At 39.0% G+C, this 23,164-nt stretch overlaps 1 long non-coding RNA gene across 1 annotated transcript in view; it reads right to left on the bottom strand.

Annotated features, from left to right (window-relative positions):
• Positions 1-22,952, bottom strand: part of LOC134677523 (uncharacterized) — a 347,203-nt gene extending 324,251 nt beyond the window's left edge. Inside the window, exon 1 of the long non-coding RNA XR_010100041.1 lies at positions 22,875-22,952. This is a non-coding gene — a long non-coding RNA (uncharacterized LOC134677523). The remainder of the gene's footprint in view (positions 1-22,874) is intronic.
• Positions 22,953-23,164: the final 212 nt, after the last annotated feature.

Here is a 23,164-nt window from a genome sequence, read left to right as displayed (position 1 = left end):
GGAACCGTTATCTCAAACGGCACACCGATTTAAAGACCTTTGCTCCCACCACTGAGATTACTGTTTAGATAGGTATTGCTTTTTGCAACTGTTTTGCTAACATCCCTAACTGGCTGTGGTCTCATTAAATTCTGCTTGCAACATATTTTTTATTCTATACCTATATTATTTCAAAATAACTTTTAAGAGCCCTTCAACGTGCACACTAGCGCCACAGCTAAATAATCGTGATTATTTAAATTTAACGAAAGATATTGAAAAAAGGGGGCCGCTACGTACTCTATTGTGTATTTAAGTACCTTTTGAATACATCAAACTAGTTTTTATGTTGCTGGTTTCGTCGATCTAGGAACTCAAAACAAAAACGGCCGTTTTAACTTTGGACGCATAGATTGACGAATCCAGCAACATACTAGTCTGATGTATTCAAAAGGTACTTAAATACACAATAGAGTACGTAGCGGCCCCCTTTTTTCAATATCTTTCGTCAAATTTAAATAATCACGATTATTTAGCTGTGGCGCTAGTGTGCACGTTGAAGGGCTCTTAATTGGTACTCATATTAGTGGTTTCTGAAAATTTAAGAATTGAACCGTGCACAATACTTGACGATTAAATCTAACCTTGAAACATACCCTTGTCAATGAAAGTTCACACGACTATTCATCAAACTTAACAAGGTCATAATAGTTAACATTTCGATAATATCAGACCCTTGACTTGAGTCAGTTTTACGCATAACATGTTAATACTAAAGTAGGTACAACTTATCAGATTCCAGAACTTTAGGTACTTGTTTGTTAGGGGATTGTTGTTTGGGTGTCTTTATTTCTTTACATAGTTTCTGATTGATTTTTACAAATTTCATGAGAGCGTCAGGATGACTATTGACTAAACGTTTTAGTACCTTTTTTGTACTATTTGGTAAAAACTTGGAATCAAACATTTTTACCTCCATCTCTCCAAGTCGATTTGAGGCAAAAGTGCGATCTTTGTATATTTTTATTGCATCATGATTTAGACGTACATACCTTTCAGCGTCCGAGGCCCGTATACAATTTAAATTGTACTTATTATCTAATAATTTTTATTATAAACCCACTAACCTTAGTTATGAGTAAAACATAAAATATGTAACTAACAATATGTGGATCATGGTTATCTAAATAAAGATCTTTAATTATTACATTATTATAATATGCCCCGCCTTAACCTAACCTAAGACCAAAATTAAATGAAGAGTAAGTAGGTACAATATAATACATAATACAATTTCTAAAACAAAGGATGGGTATTAGGGATAATCCACAGACAAGACATCCACCAGACTGATCATAGTAGCGCTACCCCCTCTGCCACGCATACGGTAATTTTACTCCATGTTCGAGTCAAAAGTGTCTTTGTGTGACGTCCGTGTCTTTGAACGGACCAATCACGGCACGGAACTTCGCTCACCTCCCGCGCATCCCCGCATTTTTTGGCATCACCGATTGCATGAAATAATTGCTCTAAACTCAATCTAGAGCAGTGGTTCTTAACCTTTTCAGGCCGGTCACCCCTATGACTAACTAGGGAACCTGATTTTACCCCCTCCTCCCAATGGTAATAAAAAATAAAACGTGTACGTTTGTTGTATTGTTATATTAGGTTAGCTTATTACCCCCGTAAAATACCAGTTTTACCCCCACGGGGGTAATTACCCCTAGGTTAAGAACCACTGATCTAGAGGATTCCTAGTCTATGGGATAACCAAACAATTTCGTCAGTTTTCGGGTAAAGTAGTATTATAACCTCAACAAGCCTAGTATACAGAGGAGTACTCAATTCAGTGCACAATTCTGTTTTTGCAGGAGCCTCGATAGTGCAATTGCCGTGTTGCGGCTACACCAGCCTTTGCTAATATTTACTGCTCCGATCTATGTACAAATGCACTTAGTGCGGCTATCCGTCTCTCTCATAGAAATATTTGACCGGATTGATTTATCCATTGCAGGTTAAAATTACTATAGGTACCAAAATATTGCTTTCGCCAAGATGAAAATTGTTGATAGAAAACACTATTGTCTTCTTGACTAGGCACCCACGTGTACAAAATACAAGGTGTCCCGCGACAGAATACCGATTACAAAATTAAGTATGTATTTAATACAAAAATAATAATATGTATGTGCTTTAAATAATTATAAGATTGGGCACCGGGAACGACAGAGACGGGTTATTAGGGTTCCGTTTTTGTTTATTAAAAATATATATAAGATCATTCTTTTAACAATTTCGGGCTTTTATAACAGTCTGTTTTGTTATATGCCAACATTATAACCATAGTTTGTATATTACAAGGACATTAGTAATCCTAAAACAGATATCTTTAAGTGAACTCCGTATCGTTTACCATGTTTTGTCCTTTGTTCCTCTTTGCAATAAAGTGGATTTATCGCCGGTAAGTGATTGGGATACAGTCAATATACGCTTGATTTGTTTTGAACTATATGATACGAGTTACATCTACATATACATGCGTTTCGCTACCTTTTACCCTAACCCACTTACGCTGTATCATTGCAAGTGAATAATTAATTAGGTACATTTTGGCTTTGAAACAGAAGATAATTTCAATTCGATTTCATTTGTAGTGTGTACAGTCAGTAATACTATTCACTTAGCACATTTGCATATGAACTTATATGCAGGGGGGTACCTTTTCTTTGCAGCTGACTATACGGTATGAAGAAAATAAAAGACGTTACATTTCAGGCGCCATCTTTATGTACATATGTATTTTTTGTTTGCTACATCTTCTTACACTTATACAGCCCAGGTCATGTTAACCTAATCTGTATAAATCTATACGAGCTTATGTATATGGAAATCACTATTTTTATTTTTAATACATTTATAATAAATAAAATTATATTTTAATTACCTACATAAATACTCTTTTGTTTGGAAACCGAGCCAATATTATTTTATACTCCACAATCTAGTCTCAGATACAAAAGACTATAATGAAAGAGTTTATTTATGCCTCTAATAATTCCCATCTTGACGTTCCCAGTACAATCTGAATCCTTCGGTGCTCGCAGATATTTCAACTGCTGTCGTCGAGTGGTTCAGCGTATACTTTCTATTGCTATAAATCTTGTAAATGGACATCGAAATGAAGAGGGTTGTCGTTAACCCTTATCTTGGCAAGGCTCAAAATATCTTAAATATAAACATTTTTTTAGTTTTTTATCACCTATTGAGCATACTAGACTATTAAAAAATAAGAAAAAAAATCCAGGATTTTCCAGTTTTGGAAAATCATATGTATCATATTTGATACAATGCCAATAACTCGACAAAATAGTTACCTACTTTTTAGAAGAAAAATGAAGATTTTAATGAAAATTAAACATGTAATGCAACAGAAATTAGCATTTACTGCTAATTAAACGCAATCTAAAGCATCAGGTGACTATTAAACCTGTAAAAATAAATTATATCTACAAATACCTGATCACATGGGCGGAAAATTAGATCCCGTAAAGTTTCAAAAAAGTCGTCAGCAAAAAGTTGAGTAAAATATGAAAAGTAAACAAATAATTAAAAGTAAAAAAAATATATTTTATTTTTACTTTTGGGCCATTTTTTGCCATACACATATTTTTCCGTGCTACGGGCTACGGCGTAGCAATAATGCTACAGCGTACGAATATATAGTTAAATAACATCTAGTTCTTAAAAAAATCAAAGTTTAATAACTAAATAATACGACAAATAATATTAAATAATTGAAGCATGTTTTGTTACCCCACAAAAATAAAAAAAATAAACAATCATGTAAAACTATTTTGACGATAACTTGGCAATGTATTAAATGTAATACAATCCTTTCGATATGTACATTTCTTAGTTCTTGGCATGGTATCAAATATAATACATAATAGTTTCATGTAAGGTTCTGTGTATTAAATGTTTTTAAATTCGAAGGCATTGTAAATATGTATGCACTAAGAGACAGTAAAGATATCAAAATGTAGATTATGGAAAAATATATACTAACATAAGAAATAAATGCGTAACTTCCAGTACGAACCGAAATCTATTGTTTCCGCGGCGCCATGTTGATTAATACTAATTAATTTTCAAATGACACTCGTGTCAATTATTTTTTTCTATAAGTAAGGAGGGTAGCTCGACATATTGATGGCAGAATTATTGTGTTAGGTAATAAAGTGATCCTGCTAGATTTTTTTAAGTTCCATGTATCACGGGTGTTACGATGCCAAGATAAGGGTTAAAAGGTCTGTGTACCCGGTATCTTCATGGCAAGGGCATCATAAGAAATATTTTAGAACTACGAGTGCGCATGTCTACGTACTCGTTCATATGGGGTACCTAAATTTTTGAAATATGTTGGTAAGGGCAAAGTCTGTTAAATAAAGAAGACTGACAATCTCTACACAACGCCGCGAGAATCTTCATGTTGTATGACACTATTATTTTTACATTTAATTAATTGGGTATAAAAACAGCCACCCTACTATGAAAGCATCCAGGGAAGTCATATATTATATTCATAAGTCATTTTATACGTATAAAGCTTGCTAACGCACATCAGAAATTAGATCAAGACCGAGGAAACTCATTTTTTTCTTATCCATTCGTTTTAGCGATATGCCATTTCTGATCAAATGGTCGGTGCCTCGGTGGTAGGCCACTGGATTATTGTTTGCTGCCTCACGAGTAAGTAAACTAGGTAGTTTAATAGGAAATCTAGACATGATGCGATTTAACCGGCGGTACAATATAGCCGACTCCCCTAATCATGTAGGTATGAATTGCAGCTATTCTTAAGACACAGGCTTGACCGACTAGTGAGGATGTTAAGTGCAACAACCTTTTTTTGTTTGATTAAAGCATGAAACTTGGCACAGCAGTTCCTTATATCAAAATAAGCCGATTTAGATCGGTAGCCCGAAGGACCCCCCCCCCCCCTCTGGGGCCAGGGAGGGGGGGTCAAAGAACAGCTCCGCCCGGCTTCATTCTAAAAAATCTTAACAGGCCCCGTTTAGCTAATAGGTCATATTTGGTATCAATTTCGGATAAATCAATAACGTAGAATTCATTTCTGTTATTAAAAAATTGCAATTTGTCGAACAAAATTAAAAAAAATTAAAAATAATCTAATTTTTCAAGTGTAATTTTTATGTTTTATTTGGTGTCAAAATTAAACTGCCTGGTTTTTCTACATATAAAAAATATGACAATAAAGCCTATTTAATGCAGATTTTAAAAACATAACTTTTATTTACCTTTATTAAAAGAAAATTGCATAAAAAAACTTATACCGTCTCGCGCCGGTGAATATCTTTTTACCGACATCGGCATCGTTATAGACAACATCCGAAGTACACACTCTGGAGACCGATTAAATGTATTGTTTATTGTTGTAGATCCTATTATAAAGATAGAAAAGCGTACATATATTATTATTATGTGTCGTTCAGTGAAAAAAGGGACCTAGGAAAAAATTATCACAGAGCCTCGCGTTTGTATAGAAGCATACTCGTATTTAATTAGTGCCAACCACTCCAAGGACTCCATGGTCGCTGTTCTCAATGAATAAGAAGTAAACTGTAAGTATATATGTCAGTTTCAATCATATTCTGGCCACAGTAGGGTTGTCAGAACAGTTTGGAAACAGTCATTTGCTTTTTGCTTCCATTCCCAAGAAGACAGACTGAGCGTTGAGGGGGCTTTTGACACAGCAACCTTCGAGGCCGTAGAGGAAAGTCTGAAGAGTGAGGGCATCTGACCGGCAATAGCGCAATGGATAGGGAAAATGCTAAGAGGTAGATCCATTACGGCGGAGCTGGGAGGAGTAACAAAGACGATTAGTCCAAGAAGAGGGTTCCCACAACGGGGATGCCTGTCCCCCCTGATGTGGTGCCCACTTCTAAACTCAATGGTAAAAGAGCTCAACAGAGGAGGCATGTACATGCAGGCTTACTCTGATGATGGAGTGCTGTTAGAGAGAGGAATGGTTGTCACTGCGATAAGAGATATAATGATAAGAGGTCTCAGACAGGTACTGAGATGGTGTAGAGAGAGAGGGTTGGATCTCAATCCATCGAAAACAAAGCTGGTGCTATTCACTAATAGAAGAATAAAGGAGATGAAACCCATAAAGATACAAGGTATAGAACTAGACATGGTGGAGGAGTTGAAATATCTGGGCGTTACTTTAGACAGTAAACTCAGGCACAAAACTCACATCAAGGAGCAGACGGCTAAAGCTATAAGAACACTGTTCCAATGCAAAAGGGCAGTAGGAAAGAACTGGGGACTGAAGCCAGGAATGATCCACTGGATCTACAAGGCGATAATACTACCCAGGGTGCTATATAGAGCCGTGACATGGTGGTATAGAGCACATATGAAAGAAAACCAAAGAGACCTAAGACCTAACCAAAGTCCAGAGATTAGCGTGCCTCATCATGACGGGGGCTATGAGAATGACCCCGACACACGCAATGGAGGTAATGCTAGGCTTGAAGCCACTCTGGATTGAGGTAGAGAAAAGAGCCACCGAACAGTGGTACAGAATGAAAGCATGCAACGAATGGAGAGGAATCTGCGTAGACAAGAGACACGCGCTGATACAAAGAGAGGCACTATCAAAACTTGAAATGTTGATGGCCAATAATGACCTTATAAAGAGGCAGGAGATATTTGACAAGAAATATAGAATACACATAGGAGACAGAGATAACTGGAAGGTGGAAGTCGGACACCCGACGACCATCTGCTTCACGGATGGCTCAAGAAGAAGCTCGATGAAACTAGCAGGAGCGGGCATAGTGATCCTCAAACTGGGAGAGCATCAGTACCACTGGGTAGATATGCTAGCGTGTTCCAAGCCGAGGTATGTGCTATAACGCGCTGCGCAAGCATAATCAAGAAGAGCGTAAAACAAGAGGGCGCTGTCGTAATATACACAGACAGCCAGGCAGCAATAAAGGCACTAAAGAAAATATCAGTTACCTCCTCTCTCGTGAGAGAATGTCGAGAGGAGCTCAACTTGATAGGCAAGCAAAGAAGTGTCACGGTGGCATGGGTTCCAGGACACCAGGGAGTAACGGGAAACGAGAAAGCTGACGAGCTGGCGAGGATAAGGGCGGAGACGGAATACATAGGTCCGGAACCGGCTCTGCCTATGTCAGCGGATGTCACGAAGGGAGTCAGAGAGAAGGTAAAAGAGATGGAAGCACAGAGAGAATGGGAAGAAGAGACTGGATGCAGACAGTCGAAGATGATGATCAAAGGTATAGACCACAGGAGAACCAGGTATCTTCTGAAACTAGGTAAGAGCAGTCTGAGACTATTGACAGGTATCATTACAGGTCACAATACTCTCAACAGACACCTCAAGATAATGGAAATTAGTAGAGACGCCTCCTATCCACATTCTGGTAAGGAGGAGACTAGCTTACACTTACTAGCAGAATGTACTATGTACGCGGCACCGCGATATAATATATGCGGTAGAGACACACTAAAAGAAAACGAACTAAAGGACGTTGAACTCAAAGATGTCCTTTTATTCTGCAGGAAAACAAGAAGATTTGAGGAGAATAGTGTGGGAATGCCTCCGGGACAGTAACCTGAAGCTCCAACTCCAGGGAACTGGGCTGAATGAACGCGACAAGTGATCGACAGCCCGCCTGCTTCTGACCGGGCGTCCCGGGCTACACTACATCTACATCTACATGTATAAGTTAGTCTATGAATTTACTAGAGTCGGTAGTGCTGCACTCTGACGGCAGAACATTGCAGTAATATCCCATATTGAGAACAGCGACCATGGAGTCCATGGAGTGGTTGGCACTAACTAAATACGAGTATGCTTCTATACAAACGCGAGGCTCTGTGATAATTTGTTCCAAGGTCCCTTTTTTCACTGAACGACACATAAAATAATATTTGTACGCTTTTCTATCTCTATAATAGGATCTACAACAATAAACAATACTTTTAATCGGTCTCCAGAGTGTGTACTTCGGATGTTGTCTATATCGATGCCGATGTCAGTAAAAAGATATTCACCGGCGCGAGACGATATAAGTTTTTTTTATGCGATTTCCTCTAAATAAAGGTATGTAAAAGTTATGTTTTTAAAATCTGCATTAAATAGGCTTTATCATCATATTTTTTAAATGTAGAAAAACCAGGCAGTTTAATTTTGACAATAAATAAGAAACAAAAATTACACTTGAAAAATTAGATACTATGAGTTTTTTTTTAATTTTTCCTACAAATCGCTAAATTTTTATACCAGAAATGAATTCTACGTTATTGATTCATCCGAAATTGATACCAAATATGACTTATTAGCTAAACGGGGCCTGTTAGAATTTTAAGAATGAAGCCGGGCGGAGCGGTACTTTGACCCCCCCCCCCCCTCTCGGGCCCCAGAGGGGAGGCTCCTTCGGGCTACCGATCGAAATCGGCTTGTTTTGATGTAAGGAACAACTGTGCCAAGTTTCATGCTTTAATCAAGAAAAAAAAGGTTCGACCTTTTTTTGTCACTTAGAACCCTAGCTAGACAGACAGGCGGACAACAGAAGCTTAGTAATATATATTCTTTAATTTTTTTTTTCAGAAAAGTATGGTAAATTTTTAACTTAACTATATTAGGTTCGCCAAACTTACGTTTAACGGCGACATGATGCCCTCATTTTCAACGTTAGTACTTTAATCTAACTTACATTACTAAGGTTAATACATAATGATAACATATGAAAACGGTATAAGCTGTCTTTATATAATATATATATATATATATACTTATCCTATTTATTTACTAATGATTCTCTTTGTCACCCTTTGGGTACAGAAACTACGGAATCCTAACAAGTACTTATATTATTATTTTACTGTGCTTAGGGACAAAGCGAAGTAAACAAGTGAGACCATAAGCAAGTTTGACGTTTATTGACAAATGTGATCCAACGGATCCGGATCCGGAAGACTCTTTAAAACTGTACAAGTAGACTGACGCAAACTGCTCTTGTTTTCTTACCGCAAACACTAACATACTTATTGATGCCTTTTGGAGAAACCTTGCTGCTTGTATTTTAGAGTTCACTTTATTGTGTAATACGCGAATATTCAAATGCACGAGTTAAAGTAAAGTTTTACAAAGTAACGGCTTGTCACTGTGTTACAAAACTCCAGACAATGTATACTTTGTCCTGCGTCTCAACTGGGTGACTTGTAAATATAAAGCAGGTATCCCAGTTACTGTATAAGTTATATTTTACCAGTGTATTTACAGGTACCAACATTATAATTGCCATATAAGTTACTATTGCTACGACAGAATGAGTTAGACGAACCTGCCAAAAAGCCACTCCCGTACAACACGTATGCACCTACGTAATAACACGAAAATTGGCATAAACATTTACGTAGCTAACACATATGACATAAATTATATTTCTAGTACTATTTATCTAGCGGTAAGAGCGTGCGAAAAAGCGCTGGTGGCCTAGCGGTAAGAGCGTGCGACTTACAATCCGGAGGTCGCGGGTTCAAACCCCGGCTCGTACCAATGAGTTTTTAGGAACTTATGTACGAAATATCATTTGATATTTACCAGTCGCTTTTCGGTGAAGGAAAACATCGTGAGGAAACCTGCATACATCTGCGAAGAAATTCAAAGTTGTATGTGAAGTCCCCAATCCGCATTGGGCTAGCGTGGGGACTATAGCCCAAGCCCTCTCGCGCTCGAGAGGAGGCCTGTGCCCAGCAGTGGGACGTATATAGGCTGAGATGATGATGATGATGATGACTATTTATCTGTTGCTGAAAATTGTCGTCTTACCGTCAAAAGCCGTGGAAAATCGACATTTCAGTTTCACTGGCGTTTGATACTCATTATGCTATAGAAGTTAATAAGCAATTTATTTGAAATGAATAATAATAAACTAAATCTAAGCCATTAAAATAATTTAAAGTCATCGACTTCTGTCTAGAATACATACATATACGAGTATCATAAAACTTTTAACACAAAACAAAATCACAGGAAACTGAAACAAAGATGTGTCGATAAAAGGCAACACAGATACAGAAATAACACACTGCTCGCAAATCGAGAGCTTGAGTTATGGCAAAAGTTGGACGATTTCATTGCAACCCACTGAAGCTGAAAAGGAATTAGAGAAGTCTGGAAATGTCTTAAGAAGCACGCAAGCCAATTCTGATTAAACAATTTGTTAAGATTTTCATCATGTCTTGAAACGAGCTTGACGATCGCTCGCACTTGTTGGACTATTGGTATGCGTGAGATGCCTAACGAAAATTGTATTAAAACAAAATCTAACCCAACTATCCAAAAATATTGGATATTTCCATTCTTCATCATCTTTTAATCGCACTCAGAATTATAAAAAATATACTATCCTGAACTCAGTGACATCGTGTACCGTGTTTCTAAACGTAGCAGTAATTCTTAAAATTTTATTTTATATATTTTTGTAACCAATGCATTCGATTTTTCTAAGTCGTGAAATAAATGTCTTCTTGATACTTTCATTCGCATATATTATGAAAGAAAATAACAAGTGAACGTTCATATCTGTGCCATTCCTGTTAAGACGTGTGAACAGGAACATCATACGAGTGAACCGACTGATACCACCTTTATACACAGGACTTCCATTCCAACAACAATAATTATACAAGCATCTAACAAAAGAAGTAACTTTGGTGTAGTTTTAATTAGGCTGTCGGTTTTATTTGCTACTTTTTTAAAGAAGAAGCAAGAAGCGCGAGTGGGAATACAAGTTTTATATCCCTCGGCTCTTCCTATTACTGTTTTCCTAACTCTTCAAATGTCCGCTTCCAAATTACTTTATCCACGCGTACATACTCGTACGCAGCCATAAATAATAAGTGAGGGAGCGGGGGCGTGCCCCGAACAAAAAGTAACAAACAGCTCTTAAATAAAGAAAGCACCGGCATATGTTAACATCTGGTACAGTCACGGACACGAGCTCGCGTAAATAAATACGACTACTGTACTCTACAAAAGCGGCGTAAAAGTCGTTAACGATCATACGTTTATACAGTACTTTGCTAGCCGCGTTAGTAGGGTTAAAATTATCTTTTTATTCGATTTGTTTTGTGTTTGTATCGTTTAACAGCTATTCGCCTTTACCAGTTATTGTAAAAAAGACAAGGGGAATAAAGATAATTGTTTTGCTTCATCGTAGATAACTCAACAAAAAAAAACCAATAGGTACCGACAACCGGGGTGAATAGGGATGGCTGGGCTGAACAGGGGCAAAAGTTAAAATGTGATTTACCTGACATAATAAGTACTAACACTAATTTAAATCATACAAATTCTACTATTATTTTCAATCGAATGATACTATTTGTGTGGGTATTGTCAGGTAAATCACATATTTTGTCCCTATTTACCCCAGCCATTCCTATTCACCCCGATTATCGGTACTTATCTTTTTATCTTTTTTTAAATCTCTTGAAAACAAGTTTGTTGGCAACAAAAGATCACAGCAAGTAAGGATTAATTCTATAAATGTACATTCTATATGCATAACTAAATACCGAGACTAAATTTCTAAACAAATATTTGCTTTGAAAATAGATATCAAAGGATCGCTTACAGTTCAGTGATAGTTTTATTTGTAATCGAGAGGTATCATGAGCACGGGAGACGGTTTGAACCCTTTTTATTATCATAGCGGTAGTTTGTGGTCATACCGAAACAATTTCCTCTTTGAAATAGCAGTTATTGTCAGAACAATAAGATAAAAAAACCCGGACAAGTGCGAGTCGGACTCGCCCACCGAAGGTTCTGTACTTTTTAGTATTTGTTGTTATAGCGGCAACAGAAATACATCATCTGTGAAAATTTCAACTGTCTAGCTATCACGGTTCGTGAGATACAGCCTGGTGACAGACGGACGGACGGACGGACGGACAGCGGAGTCTTAGTAATAGGGTCCCGTACCCTTATAAGTCTGTTACCCTTTGGGTACGGAACCTTATACAACCATGGATAGTTAACATTCTAAGGTAACATTTGGATTCAGGCTGCCCTAGCGTCACTGCTGCAGAATTGTGGTGCAGCCAGGCTGCCGACTGTTTGGCACTTGTCCCACCGCCGACGATGAGCGATAAGCGAGTAGAACGATAAACTAGAAACGAGTGGGCGAGCGGCGAGAAGCGAGTGTTAACTCCAATAGTTTTGTCGCTCGGCTATAGGCGAGTGTTCAAGTGCGACGGGCTATTACTCGCGTCACTCGCTCGGGCGGTGCAGCGTAGCCGAACACGCAGACGTCGCAGACGTCAAACTACGAAGCGAGCATCGCCGAGCGAGTACCGCTGAGCTAGTTTTATCTTATCGCGGCGACAAACTAGTAGAGCGAGTGTTCTCGCCGGCAGTGTGAACAGCCAGCGATGAACTATTAACATATGTGTCTCTTTTACTAACACAGGGATGCTAATCTTTTGTTCGTTTCTTAGGCGAGAAAATCGCCGATAGTTAATCGCTTACTCGCTCTTGGTGGGACAAGTGCCTTAGCCGTCGGTAGCAAAAGCGCGACTTTGAACTTAGGGTTACAAACAACATGTAATAGACTTATAATTAGTCATACAATATCAAGGCTGAATGTGTCGCATAAAAGTTGTTTTGTTCAAGGCTTTGTAGCAAAATCGATCAGTGGATTTATTTTGCCGCATCAGAGTTGAATTTAACCTGTCAATAAAATAGTTATTTACGATACAAGTGCGGAAAAGACGAAATATTCGCACGTGTATCGTACAACGTTTTACAGTACATATGGCGCTTTAAACTTTTGACATACGCAAGTAAACTGCTATTTTACGCACTAGTGCGGGAAAATAGGACCATATGTACTGTAAAAATATTTTAAATTTCAGAACAGTTCTAATAATCAATTTGTTCGTTAATAAAATCTGCTATCATTTTTCGACAAAGCTTAGGGCTTTGCAGCTATACCATATCGCAAAACTATTCTGGCGAGCAAGTCTTTCGCGTTCCCTATCTTTCGAACAAACGTTCGTCGCGGAGCCGTAGCCGTTCAGTCAACCAGCAGTTTATCGCAATAGCGATCTGTCGCACAAACGTTCATTGCACGTTTATAAATCGAAATACAAAGAGCACTCCGGTGTCATATTTCATACCAACAATCTTTTACAATCTAAGATAATTATACACCTAAATCTTATACCTTTAAACGAGCAATTCTTATGTATACAGTGTGGAAATATAAGTCGGGCCCTGGAGGGAAACTACCTTAAATCCTTAAGTTGGCTCATTTTACATAAAGGAGACATTCCTTTATTTTTAAAAAGAAACAAAACTGCATTCAAAGATTTTCTAAAACTCGCTTGCCTCGCCCGGGACTCGAACCGACTAAAAATTCAAAAAAATAAACACACGCAATTTTATTCTACTAGTCGATACAGTTAATGTTAATGATAACATTTCTCCAAGAAATATTAGGTCTTACACTCGTCTTTCGTACAAAATATTTATCCATAAAAACTAATATTTAGTACTCAAGATTGTTTTAGACAAGCCACGTTGAAGAAAAAAAGATAAAATCTTTGAATGCAGTTTTGTTTCTTTAAAAAAATAAAGGAATGTCTCCTTTAAGTAAAATGAGCCAGCTTAAGAATTTAAGGTAGTTTCCCTCCAGGGCCCGACTTATCTTTCCACACTGTACATATTTATTTATTCATTTATATATTTCAGGGTTCACGGAAACGGCTCTAAAGGGGTCCACTGATTAACAGTCCGCCGGACGGCATCGGCCTGTCAGTTGTTCGGAACTGTCAAAATTTTGTTCTAACTGACAGGCCGATTGGCCCAGTTAAATTAAGGGTTTCACCTCGAATGAGAGATATAAAGCTGGAAACTCGTATATATCTTCATTATGACGTATTATAGGTCTTATGTCTGAGAAAACGCGCATCATTGAGTTTTTATGTTTTCCGAGCAAAACTCGGTCTCGAAGATTTTGAATTACATAATTTACAATGTTATTCTAAACACAACTCAAAAATTAACCCCTAGACAACCTAGAAAATTTGTGTATCTAAAATAATTTATCACTCATAGAGCTGTTAGCAAGTACTTTAAAAATCAATGTTACAAATACTAGACTCTAGAGGAGACTTGTGACCGAGTTTAATTTTCTAGATACTTACACAAATAAATTAGATTTTATAGGGAGGTAATAAATGGAATTAATTTTGAACTACGTCGTTTTGATTGACGTGCACTCTGAAGGCTAGGCTTATTTAACCTCTCCAAAATTAAAGTTATACTGATTTTGCTCCAAAACTTCCCAATTCTGACAATTGTTTGGAGACAGATAAGTTTAAGTGTTCCAGAACTTCACAATAATTTGCGAAAATTTTGGCTTTTAAGTGAAATTGGTTTAAAATTTAATTTTATAGATGTTCAGATTTTATACCTGCTATGTTAAGTTATACTGTACCTAATCATAATGATGGTCATATAATATACCGGGTGTGGCCTGTAACACAAGCAAATAATTAAAACATAGATTGTACTCCTCAAACGGTGACACTTTTGTTCAACAACTTTTAAAAATTATGAAGTATTGAGACTCCCTATTTTTCATACAAAATAAATATTATCTTCAATGGACGCCATTGCCACGCCATATCATTGTGATTAGACGTTGCTTGTCACGCCTTAAACATAACAAAATTCGCAATACATTGCGTCTTAGAATAAACTTTAAAGTGTATTAAAAATCAAACCTCAAGTTATTTTTAAAAGTCGCTGAACAAATGTTGGTCAGTATCAGGAGTACAGCCTACAGTTTAATTATTTGCTCATATTACAGGCTACACCCGGTATATCTTATCACCGTATTTGAGTATCATTATTATATTCTTGTTTCAGTTACGAGTACCAGTGCCTTATTTTTAGAAATGTTACCTACAAATAATATTATTAATTAAATGGTAAATGTTTCAATTAAAATGAAATCACTAACTGTATCGAGCAATCGTGGTCGTGTGTCGATTTAGACTTGCTGCCTGCGGACTCATATACTTTTGTAAGCGACGCGCACGGCTCCCGGCGCTGGCTTGACCACTGCGTTGTTACTGCTGCGGCTCGACAAACGGTGGTTAACATGTCAGTGCTGTATGACACGTATTGGTCGGATCATCACCCCATATTAGTTGAATGTAATATGCAGCTAATTAAGCCAAAACTGATAACATCTTTGCAAACTAATAATCGAACAGTCATTTGGGGTGACCGTGATCATGCACAAATAGACTTATATGAAAATCTGTGTAACACAAAGCTAAAAAATGTTGACTTTCAGGCTGAATTTTGCAACTGTAGCAATGGAATTTGTGGTAACAAATATCATATGGAGCTGTTAAAGAAAATGTACTCCGATATTATCTGTACTCTGACTGATGCTGCAAAAAGATCTAGTAGTATTAAAAAGTCCATTAGAAAGCGACAGGTAACGGGTTGGAACCGTCATGTCCGTGAGGCTCACGGTAAGGCTAGACTGTTTTTTCAGAATTGGGTTCTGCACGGAAAACCGTCATCAGGGCATATTTATGAACAGATGCGCGATTCCCGAAAGGTTTTCAAGGCAAAACTGAAGTGGTGTCAAAACAATGAACAGCAAATAAAATGTGACATGATTGCTGAGCACCACTCAAATAAAAACTTCGGACAGTTTTGGAAGGTTGTGAATAAACATAACCACAAGTTTGGCCTTCCTGTGAGCGTCGCCGGAGCTCATGACCCTAAAGATATTGCTAACCTTTTTCAGCGACATTTCAGAGTACAATCGCCGTTAGGGCCTCCCACGCGGGTGTTCAATGCTGATGCCGGTGTACCGGGGGAAACCCTTATCATCACGGCTAGTCAAATAACGGATGTTATTAAAAATATGGTTAGAGGTAAGTCACCGGGACACGACGGCCTCAGCATTGAACATCTGCAGCATGCTGGAGCGCATTTGCCAAGGGTTCTTGCATTATTTTATACCCTATGTCTGAAACACTCATACCTACCCGATGACCTCATGCGCACCACTGTTGTTCCAGTTATTAAAAATAAAACGGGTGATGCTACTGAGGTTTCAAATTACAGGCCAATATCGTTAGCAACTATTGTAGCCAAGGTATTGGACAGTGTGTTGGATGGTCACTTGGAGCAGCACTTCCGTCTTAATGATGCACAGTTTGGTTTTAGGCCGGGGCTGTCCACGGAAAGTGCTATCCTATGCCTCAAACAGACTGTCCAATATTATACTAAAGGCAGAACACCGGTGTTTGCATGTTTCCTAGATTTGTCGAAAGCTTTCGACCTTGTATCTTACGACGTACTCTGGGACAAGATAAGTAATGAGACGACCTTACCTTGTGAAATTACATCTCTTATGAGTTATTGGTATAACCATCAAAAGAATAGTGTCAGGTGGGCAGGGTCTCTGTCGGAAGAGTATGGGTTGGAGTGCGGGGTGAGGCAGGGCGGGTTAACCTCACCTCGGCTCTTTAACCTGTATATGAACGGGTTAATCGAGGAGCTCAGCAGTACCAAAGTCGGATGTCATATTGACGGTGTTTGTGTCAATAACATTAGTTATGCTGATGACATGGTACTGCTGAGTCCTTCGATTGGGGCCCTCAAGCGCCTTCTGGCAATATGTGAAAGTTATGCGGTGGCCCATGGGCTCAAATATAATGCTAACAAAAGTGAAATCATGGTTTTTAAGGCAGGCACCAAAACCTACACGCTGCCAGCAATTTCCTTGACAGGTGTGCCTTTAAAGCAAGTTAGCCAATTTAAATATTTGGGTCACTGGGTCACCGAAGACTTAAAAGACAACTTGGACGTTGAACGGGAGCGAAGGTCGTTGGCCGTTCGATGCAATATGTTGGCCCGCAGGTTTGCGCGATGCACAGAAAAAGTTAAGATCACTCTCTTTAAAGCCTTCTGTGTATCTTTCTACTCATGCAGCCTGTGGGTCAATTATACGCAAAGAGCGTACAGCGACCTTCGCGTCCAATATAATAACGCGTTCCGGGTGCTGATGGGGCTGCCGCGACACTGTAGCGCCTCTGGCATGTTTGCCGAAGCAAGGACAGACAGCTTTGCGGCCGTCATGAGGAAAAGGTGTGCCTCGCTTATGGCCCGTCTGCGCGGCAGTCCCAATCGCATTCTGAGCGTGTTTGCTAACCGCTGGGACAACCCTATGTTAGCCCGGTGGACGTCCATGCATGTTGTCAAACACTGCTGACGGTATATACAACTTTTATTTTATTTTTATTTTTTTATTTTTTTTTTTTTTTATTTATTGTTTTAAATTTTGTGTTAGTTAAGTATAAATTAATAATTAGTTTTTAAGAATTCACTAACAAAATTGTATGGGCAAAATTGTCTGAAATAAATGTTTATTATTATTATTTATTTTTTAGTTTGTTTTTCTCTCCTAGGTGGAGGTGATTTTACTTCCATAACCGCGGGCTTTTGGCCAAACGAGAATGGATTTTTTTTTTTGATTACTGCTCTAAAGATAGGAATTTACGTACTAATCTACAAGTGTTCATGATAACTGCTTTTTGTAGAAGTATGTATGTGAGTGGGTGTGCTTCAAGAGTTTTTAGGCTAGTGTGCAGAGTGCGGGGAATTACACCTGTGGACGAAATTACAATCGGGACAGTTTTAACTGTGCTTACTCTCCATTGGTTTTTGATTTCTATGGTCAGATCGGTATATTTGCTAATTTTCTCGGTATGAGTGGATACAAGGTTGTGAGTATTGGGTACGGCTATGTCAATAAGATATACAGTTTTTGCAGCTTTGTCGTGTAGTGTAATGTCCGGTCTATTGTAATGAACTGTTTTGTCGGTTATAATAGTTCTGTCCCAGTACAGTTTGTATTCAGTCGATTCTAATACTGTTTGCGGAGTATATTTGTAATAAGGTGTCCTGTTCTTTATGAGTTGGTACTTAACTGCGAGATATTGATGAATGATAGCTGCTACTTGGTCGTGTCGGTGTTTGTAGTCGGTTTGTGTGATGGAACGGCATGCTCCGGTTATGTGCTGGATGGTCTCTGAGGCGGCGTGGCAGCGTCGGCATGAATCTGTAGATAGGTTTTGGTCACGGATAATGTGTTTTCTATAGTTCCTGGTATCTATGATTTGGTCCTGAATGGATATCATAAACCCTTCAGTCTCGGGAAATAGCTCACCTTTTTTAAGCCACATGTTAGACGCCAGCTTGTCGTGGTTAGGATTTATAAGATCAAGTCGATGCCTACCGTGAAGTGATTTTTGTATCCATGCTTGAAGGTATTGCTGCGGCTCGGCTATTTCTTCATTTTTTTGCTTTGTGTAGTCATTCAGGTTCAGTGGGGTAAATTTGTGATCTATTTTAACGATTGTCTGGTGTAGTTGAGAACGAGGGGACTGGTCGTGGAAAAAAATTCTAAGGGAACTTACCTGCTTATTGTGAAGGTTCTTAATATCTATCAAACCCCTTCCGCCTTCCGCTTTTGGTAGAATCAATCTCTGGATACAGCTTCGTGGATGATGTTTACGGTACTTGGTCATTAATGTATTAATAGTTCTTTGAAGGTTGCTGAGATCTGTCTGTGACCACTGTATTATACCAAACGAATAAGTGAGTATTGGAATTGCATATGCGTTTATTGCCTTGATAGTGTTGCGCGAGTTGAGATGGGTATTAAGAATTTTGTGAAGCCTGTCTGAAAATTTCTGTCTGAGTGTTGGTTTAATTACCTTATGATGGATTTGTTTTGACTGTTGATAACCAAGATACTTGTAACCATCTTCTTCGTGAACGGGATCTATTCGTTCTCCACTGTTAAGCGTATAACTGTTGTGCTCTATTTTACCGGCTCTAATCGACTGGATTTTGCATTTGTCGATGCCAAATTCCATGCATATACTAGATGAAAAAGTCTGTGTTATGTCTGCGAGATTATGAATGTCTGTCAAATTATTACTGTAGAGCTTGATATCGTCCATGTACATTAAATGCGACAATATATGTGAGGTATTGTTATATTTTACTTCAAATCCAGTCATACTGTTATTAAGTAAATTTGAGAGCGGATTAAGTGCGAGACAAAACCATAGTGGGCTAAGAGCGTCTCCCTGAAAGATACCTCTGCGAATATTAATTGGTTCCGTTACAATATGGTTGGTAGCATTGGAGATTTTGAGAACCGTTGACCAGTGCAACATTGTAGCTTTTAGGAAACTGATGATTGTGTGATGTATTTTATAATGTTTTAGAATATAGATAAGCCAGGTATGCGGGACTGAGTCGAATGCCTTTTTATAATCGATGTACATGGTATAAATGTCCTTTTTCTTTTTAAGTGCATATTTGGAAATAACAGCGTCTATGGTAAGTTGTTCTTTGCAGCCCTGACTATTCGGTCGACATCCTTTCTGCTGCTCCGCTAATATGTTATGTGTATTTATGTGCCTGTATATAAGCTTACTTAGACAAGAAGTCATAATTTTATAGATATTCTGTAAACAGGTTATGGGTCTATATTTAGCAGGGTTTTTTCTGTCGGTGATATCTTTGACTAACATATGTGTTGTGCCTTGAGTAATATAATGCGGTAAGGTTTCCGGTGAGTGAATGAATTCGTTAATGTGCTTAAGTAATATCGGGTGGAAATATGTAAACTTTTTTAGCCAGTAGTTGTGAATATTGTCGGAGCCAGTGGCTTTCCAGTTATGAGTTTTATTTATGACTGATTGTAGGAGATCGGGGCTGATGTGTTCAAAGGTCATGTCAGGGACGTGATTCAGCAGTTCTTTGTCAGCCTCAATCCATTCAGCACTTTGGTGCTCTACTGGTCTGGACCATATTTCAGACCAAAACCGATGCAGGTGTTCCGCAGTTGGGAGTTCAGAGTCTTCGGTGGAGTTTTGTCCCGGCTCGCTTGTACGATTGTAAGAATTCTGTAAAGTCCTGTAAAATACCTTTTCATTATTCGCAAACTGTTTGTTCTGAGTTTTCCGGAGAGTAGTAAGTTTATATCTTCGTAGTCTGCTAGTGAGTGCGCTAAGTTTTTGTTTTAGGGTGTCAAGAAAATGGGTAAGCTGTGTATTTTCATCTTCGTGTCGGGAGTGAATCTTATACTGTCTTTTGATTAAGTTTATATGTCTCGTGAGTCTCGGGCTATTGTTACCATTAATGAATTCTGTAAGTCTACCTATTTTAGCTCTTAGATCTGTAATTCTGTCTTGTAGTCTTTTCTGCCAGTTTGGGGGTTGGTTATTGTATTGGGGAAAGTATGGTGAGTCCCTAATCTTAGATCCGTTTTGGGTGGCTGCTGCAACGGCAGCGCAATAAAGAGTTGTTTGGGTGTTTTCAAAGTTCGAGTCTTGGGGTAAATATTTTGGGAGTATTATATTGTTTATGTAATGAACAATAGCTGCAAGCTTTTTAGACGGTTTCTGTTTAGGTATGATAGGTCTGCTGGTGGGTTCAGAGCTGTTAAATCGTTCCTTAGCGGCTAAGAAATTTGTTTCAATCTCCTTTTGTATTGTTGAAGGGAGATAATCAGTTAGTGTTTCGTTTTCAAATGTATTTACAGTATTAGCATGGGTATCAGGGCTATTATTATTATTATTATTTGTTTGTCCTTTCCATATCTCGGGACCATGGGATCCCGGACCTTTGGGAGGCGTGCGTGGGGCCGAAGCCAACAGCGCAGAGGCCCTTTAAGACAGTTTACTCTAAAAGCAAGGGATACACATGGCGGATACCATCCCCGAGCGCACAATATGATACATCCGGAGATGGTCCCCGCCAGGTGCAAAGACTATTGCAGTGCAGCACTTTTGTGCTGCGATGGGAACTAAGGTCATGGGCTATTGATATGCAAGTTGGATGGACTGGATAATGGGTTATGGGAGGAGACTAGCGGACACCTGCCGTGACAATCAGTCTCAAAATTGTGTAAGACAGGTGGTGACTCGCCTACTCATTTAGTGGGCCCTACAACGGCCGCACGCACAGTGCGACAATAGGGCAACACTTCGGAGCGGCTGTAAGGTTGTCGAGAGGTGAGTCTGCGGTAGCCAGATCCCGGTGATCCGTTCAGCAGGCCGCCGGCGTTATGACATTTTACACTTCCAACCTGGAGCATAGGTCCCGCTCTTGCGACTCCACTCTGGCCGGCCAATCAAGGCAAGCACAGAGGCGAGGGCCAGATGACAGGGCCCTCTGGAATAGGGGTCCGCGGTGTCGCCACTCACCGTCAGCTCGCCACAAGCTGCCCCCGCGGGGTTATTATTATTATTATTATTTGTATCTCCTTCGATATCACGGGCCTATAATCCCGGTTTTTTGATAGGCTTGCGTGGGGACACAGATCCAACACGTAGAGGCCTCTTGGAGAGCTTTAATGTCATGTAGAACGCCTGCTGGAACCCGTTCACAGGTGCAACAATAGACACCCATGAACCGGTCTCAGCAGGCATTGGGACTATTGTAGCAAAAGTGAATAGTATACCGGTCTATGGATTGAAGTTTGGGTGGACAATGAGACTGGGCTATTGTAAAGAGTTCGGACACCTGCCATAACAATGCTAACACACGTTATCGAGGCAGGCGGTGACTCGCCGCTGACTAGATGGGCCCCTGAAACTGCCGTCGCGAAGACGACCAGGAGCAACATCGGTGTGAGCGGCTCAGGGGTGTCGAGAGGTGTGCGCCGCTTTCTACCCAGTGACTGTTAACAGCCACTGTGCCAACTCGCGTCTTATGCATCTTTCACTTCCACCCCTGGAGCATATAGCTCTAGCGACTCCTCTCTGGACGGCCAATGAAGGCGAGCCAGAGCTGAGAGTCCTGCGGGTCCCCTTGGGGTCCACTCCGACCGACGAAGACACGCCGGAGACGGAGACCCTGACCGACTCTCGGGAGCACTCGGGTCCGTGGGGTCGTTACTCCCCAACAGCTCGCCACAAGCTGCCCTGCGGGGTTATTATTATTATTATTACAGTAAAAACACTAATTAATCAATTTAGATGGTTTTAAAAATCATCTGTGAAAATTTCAACTGTCTAGCTATCACGGTTCGTGAGATACAGCCTGGTGACAGACGGACGGACGGACGGACAGCGAAGTCTTAGTAATAGGGTCCCGTTTTACCCTTTGGGTACGGAACCCTAAAAACCAAAAATTTGACATTGATGATGACAAATTACAAAATTTAAAATACTTCATTATTATTCTCTTATAAAAAAGCGGCCAAGTGCGAGTCGGGCTCGCCCATGAAGGGTTCCGTAACAGTAAGTAACATAATAAAATTGCGGTTTACGGTTTATGACGTATTAAAAAAAAAACTACTTACCAAATCTTGTTCAAACCAATTTTCGGTGGAAGTTTGCATGGTAATGTACATCATATATTTTTTTTAGTTTTATCATACTCTTATTTTAGAAGTTACAGGGGGGGGACACACATTTTACCACTTTGGAAGTGTCTCTCGCGTAAACTATTCAGTTTAGAAGAAAATGATATTAGAAACCTCAATATCATTTTTGAAGACCTATCCATAGATCCCCACACGTATGGGATTGACGAAAAAAAAATTTTTGAGTTTCAGTTCTATGTATGGGGAACCCTATAAATTTTTTGTTTTTTTTCTATTTTTGTATGAAAATCTTAATGCGGTTCACAGAATACATCTACTTACCAAGTTTCAACAGTATAGTGCTTATAGTTTCGGAACAAAGTGGCTGTGACATACGGACGGACAGACAGACAGACCGACAGACAGACAGACATGACGAATCTATAAGGGTTCCGTTTTTTGCCATTTGGCTACGGAACCCTAAAAAAGTTATCTTCAAAAATCTTTAACTTTAGTTCCTGGGTTATTTATAGAATATAAACAAAAACAACAACACAACACATCAATATAAATAGATAAAAAATAAGTTCAAAAACTAAAACCCGACTACTGCAAATCGCGCTCTAAAAAGTATGAAACAAGATAGAATTCTTATCTGAAATTATTAAACAGGAAATATTATAAATGTTATCATTTTT

The sequence above is a fragment of the Cydia fagiglandana genome, chromosome 2 (genome assembly GCF_963556715.1).
Source record: "Cydia fagiglandana chromosome 2, ilCydFagi1.1, whole genome shotgun sequence".
NCBI lineage: Eukaryota > Metazoa > Arthropoda > Insecta > Lepidoptera > Tortricidae > Cydia > Cydia fagiglandana.
This window is presented reverse-complemented; position numbering and strand designations above follow the sequence as displayed.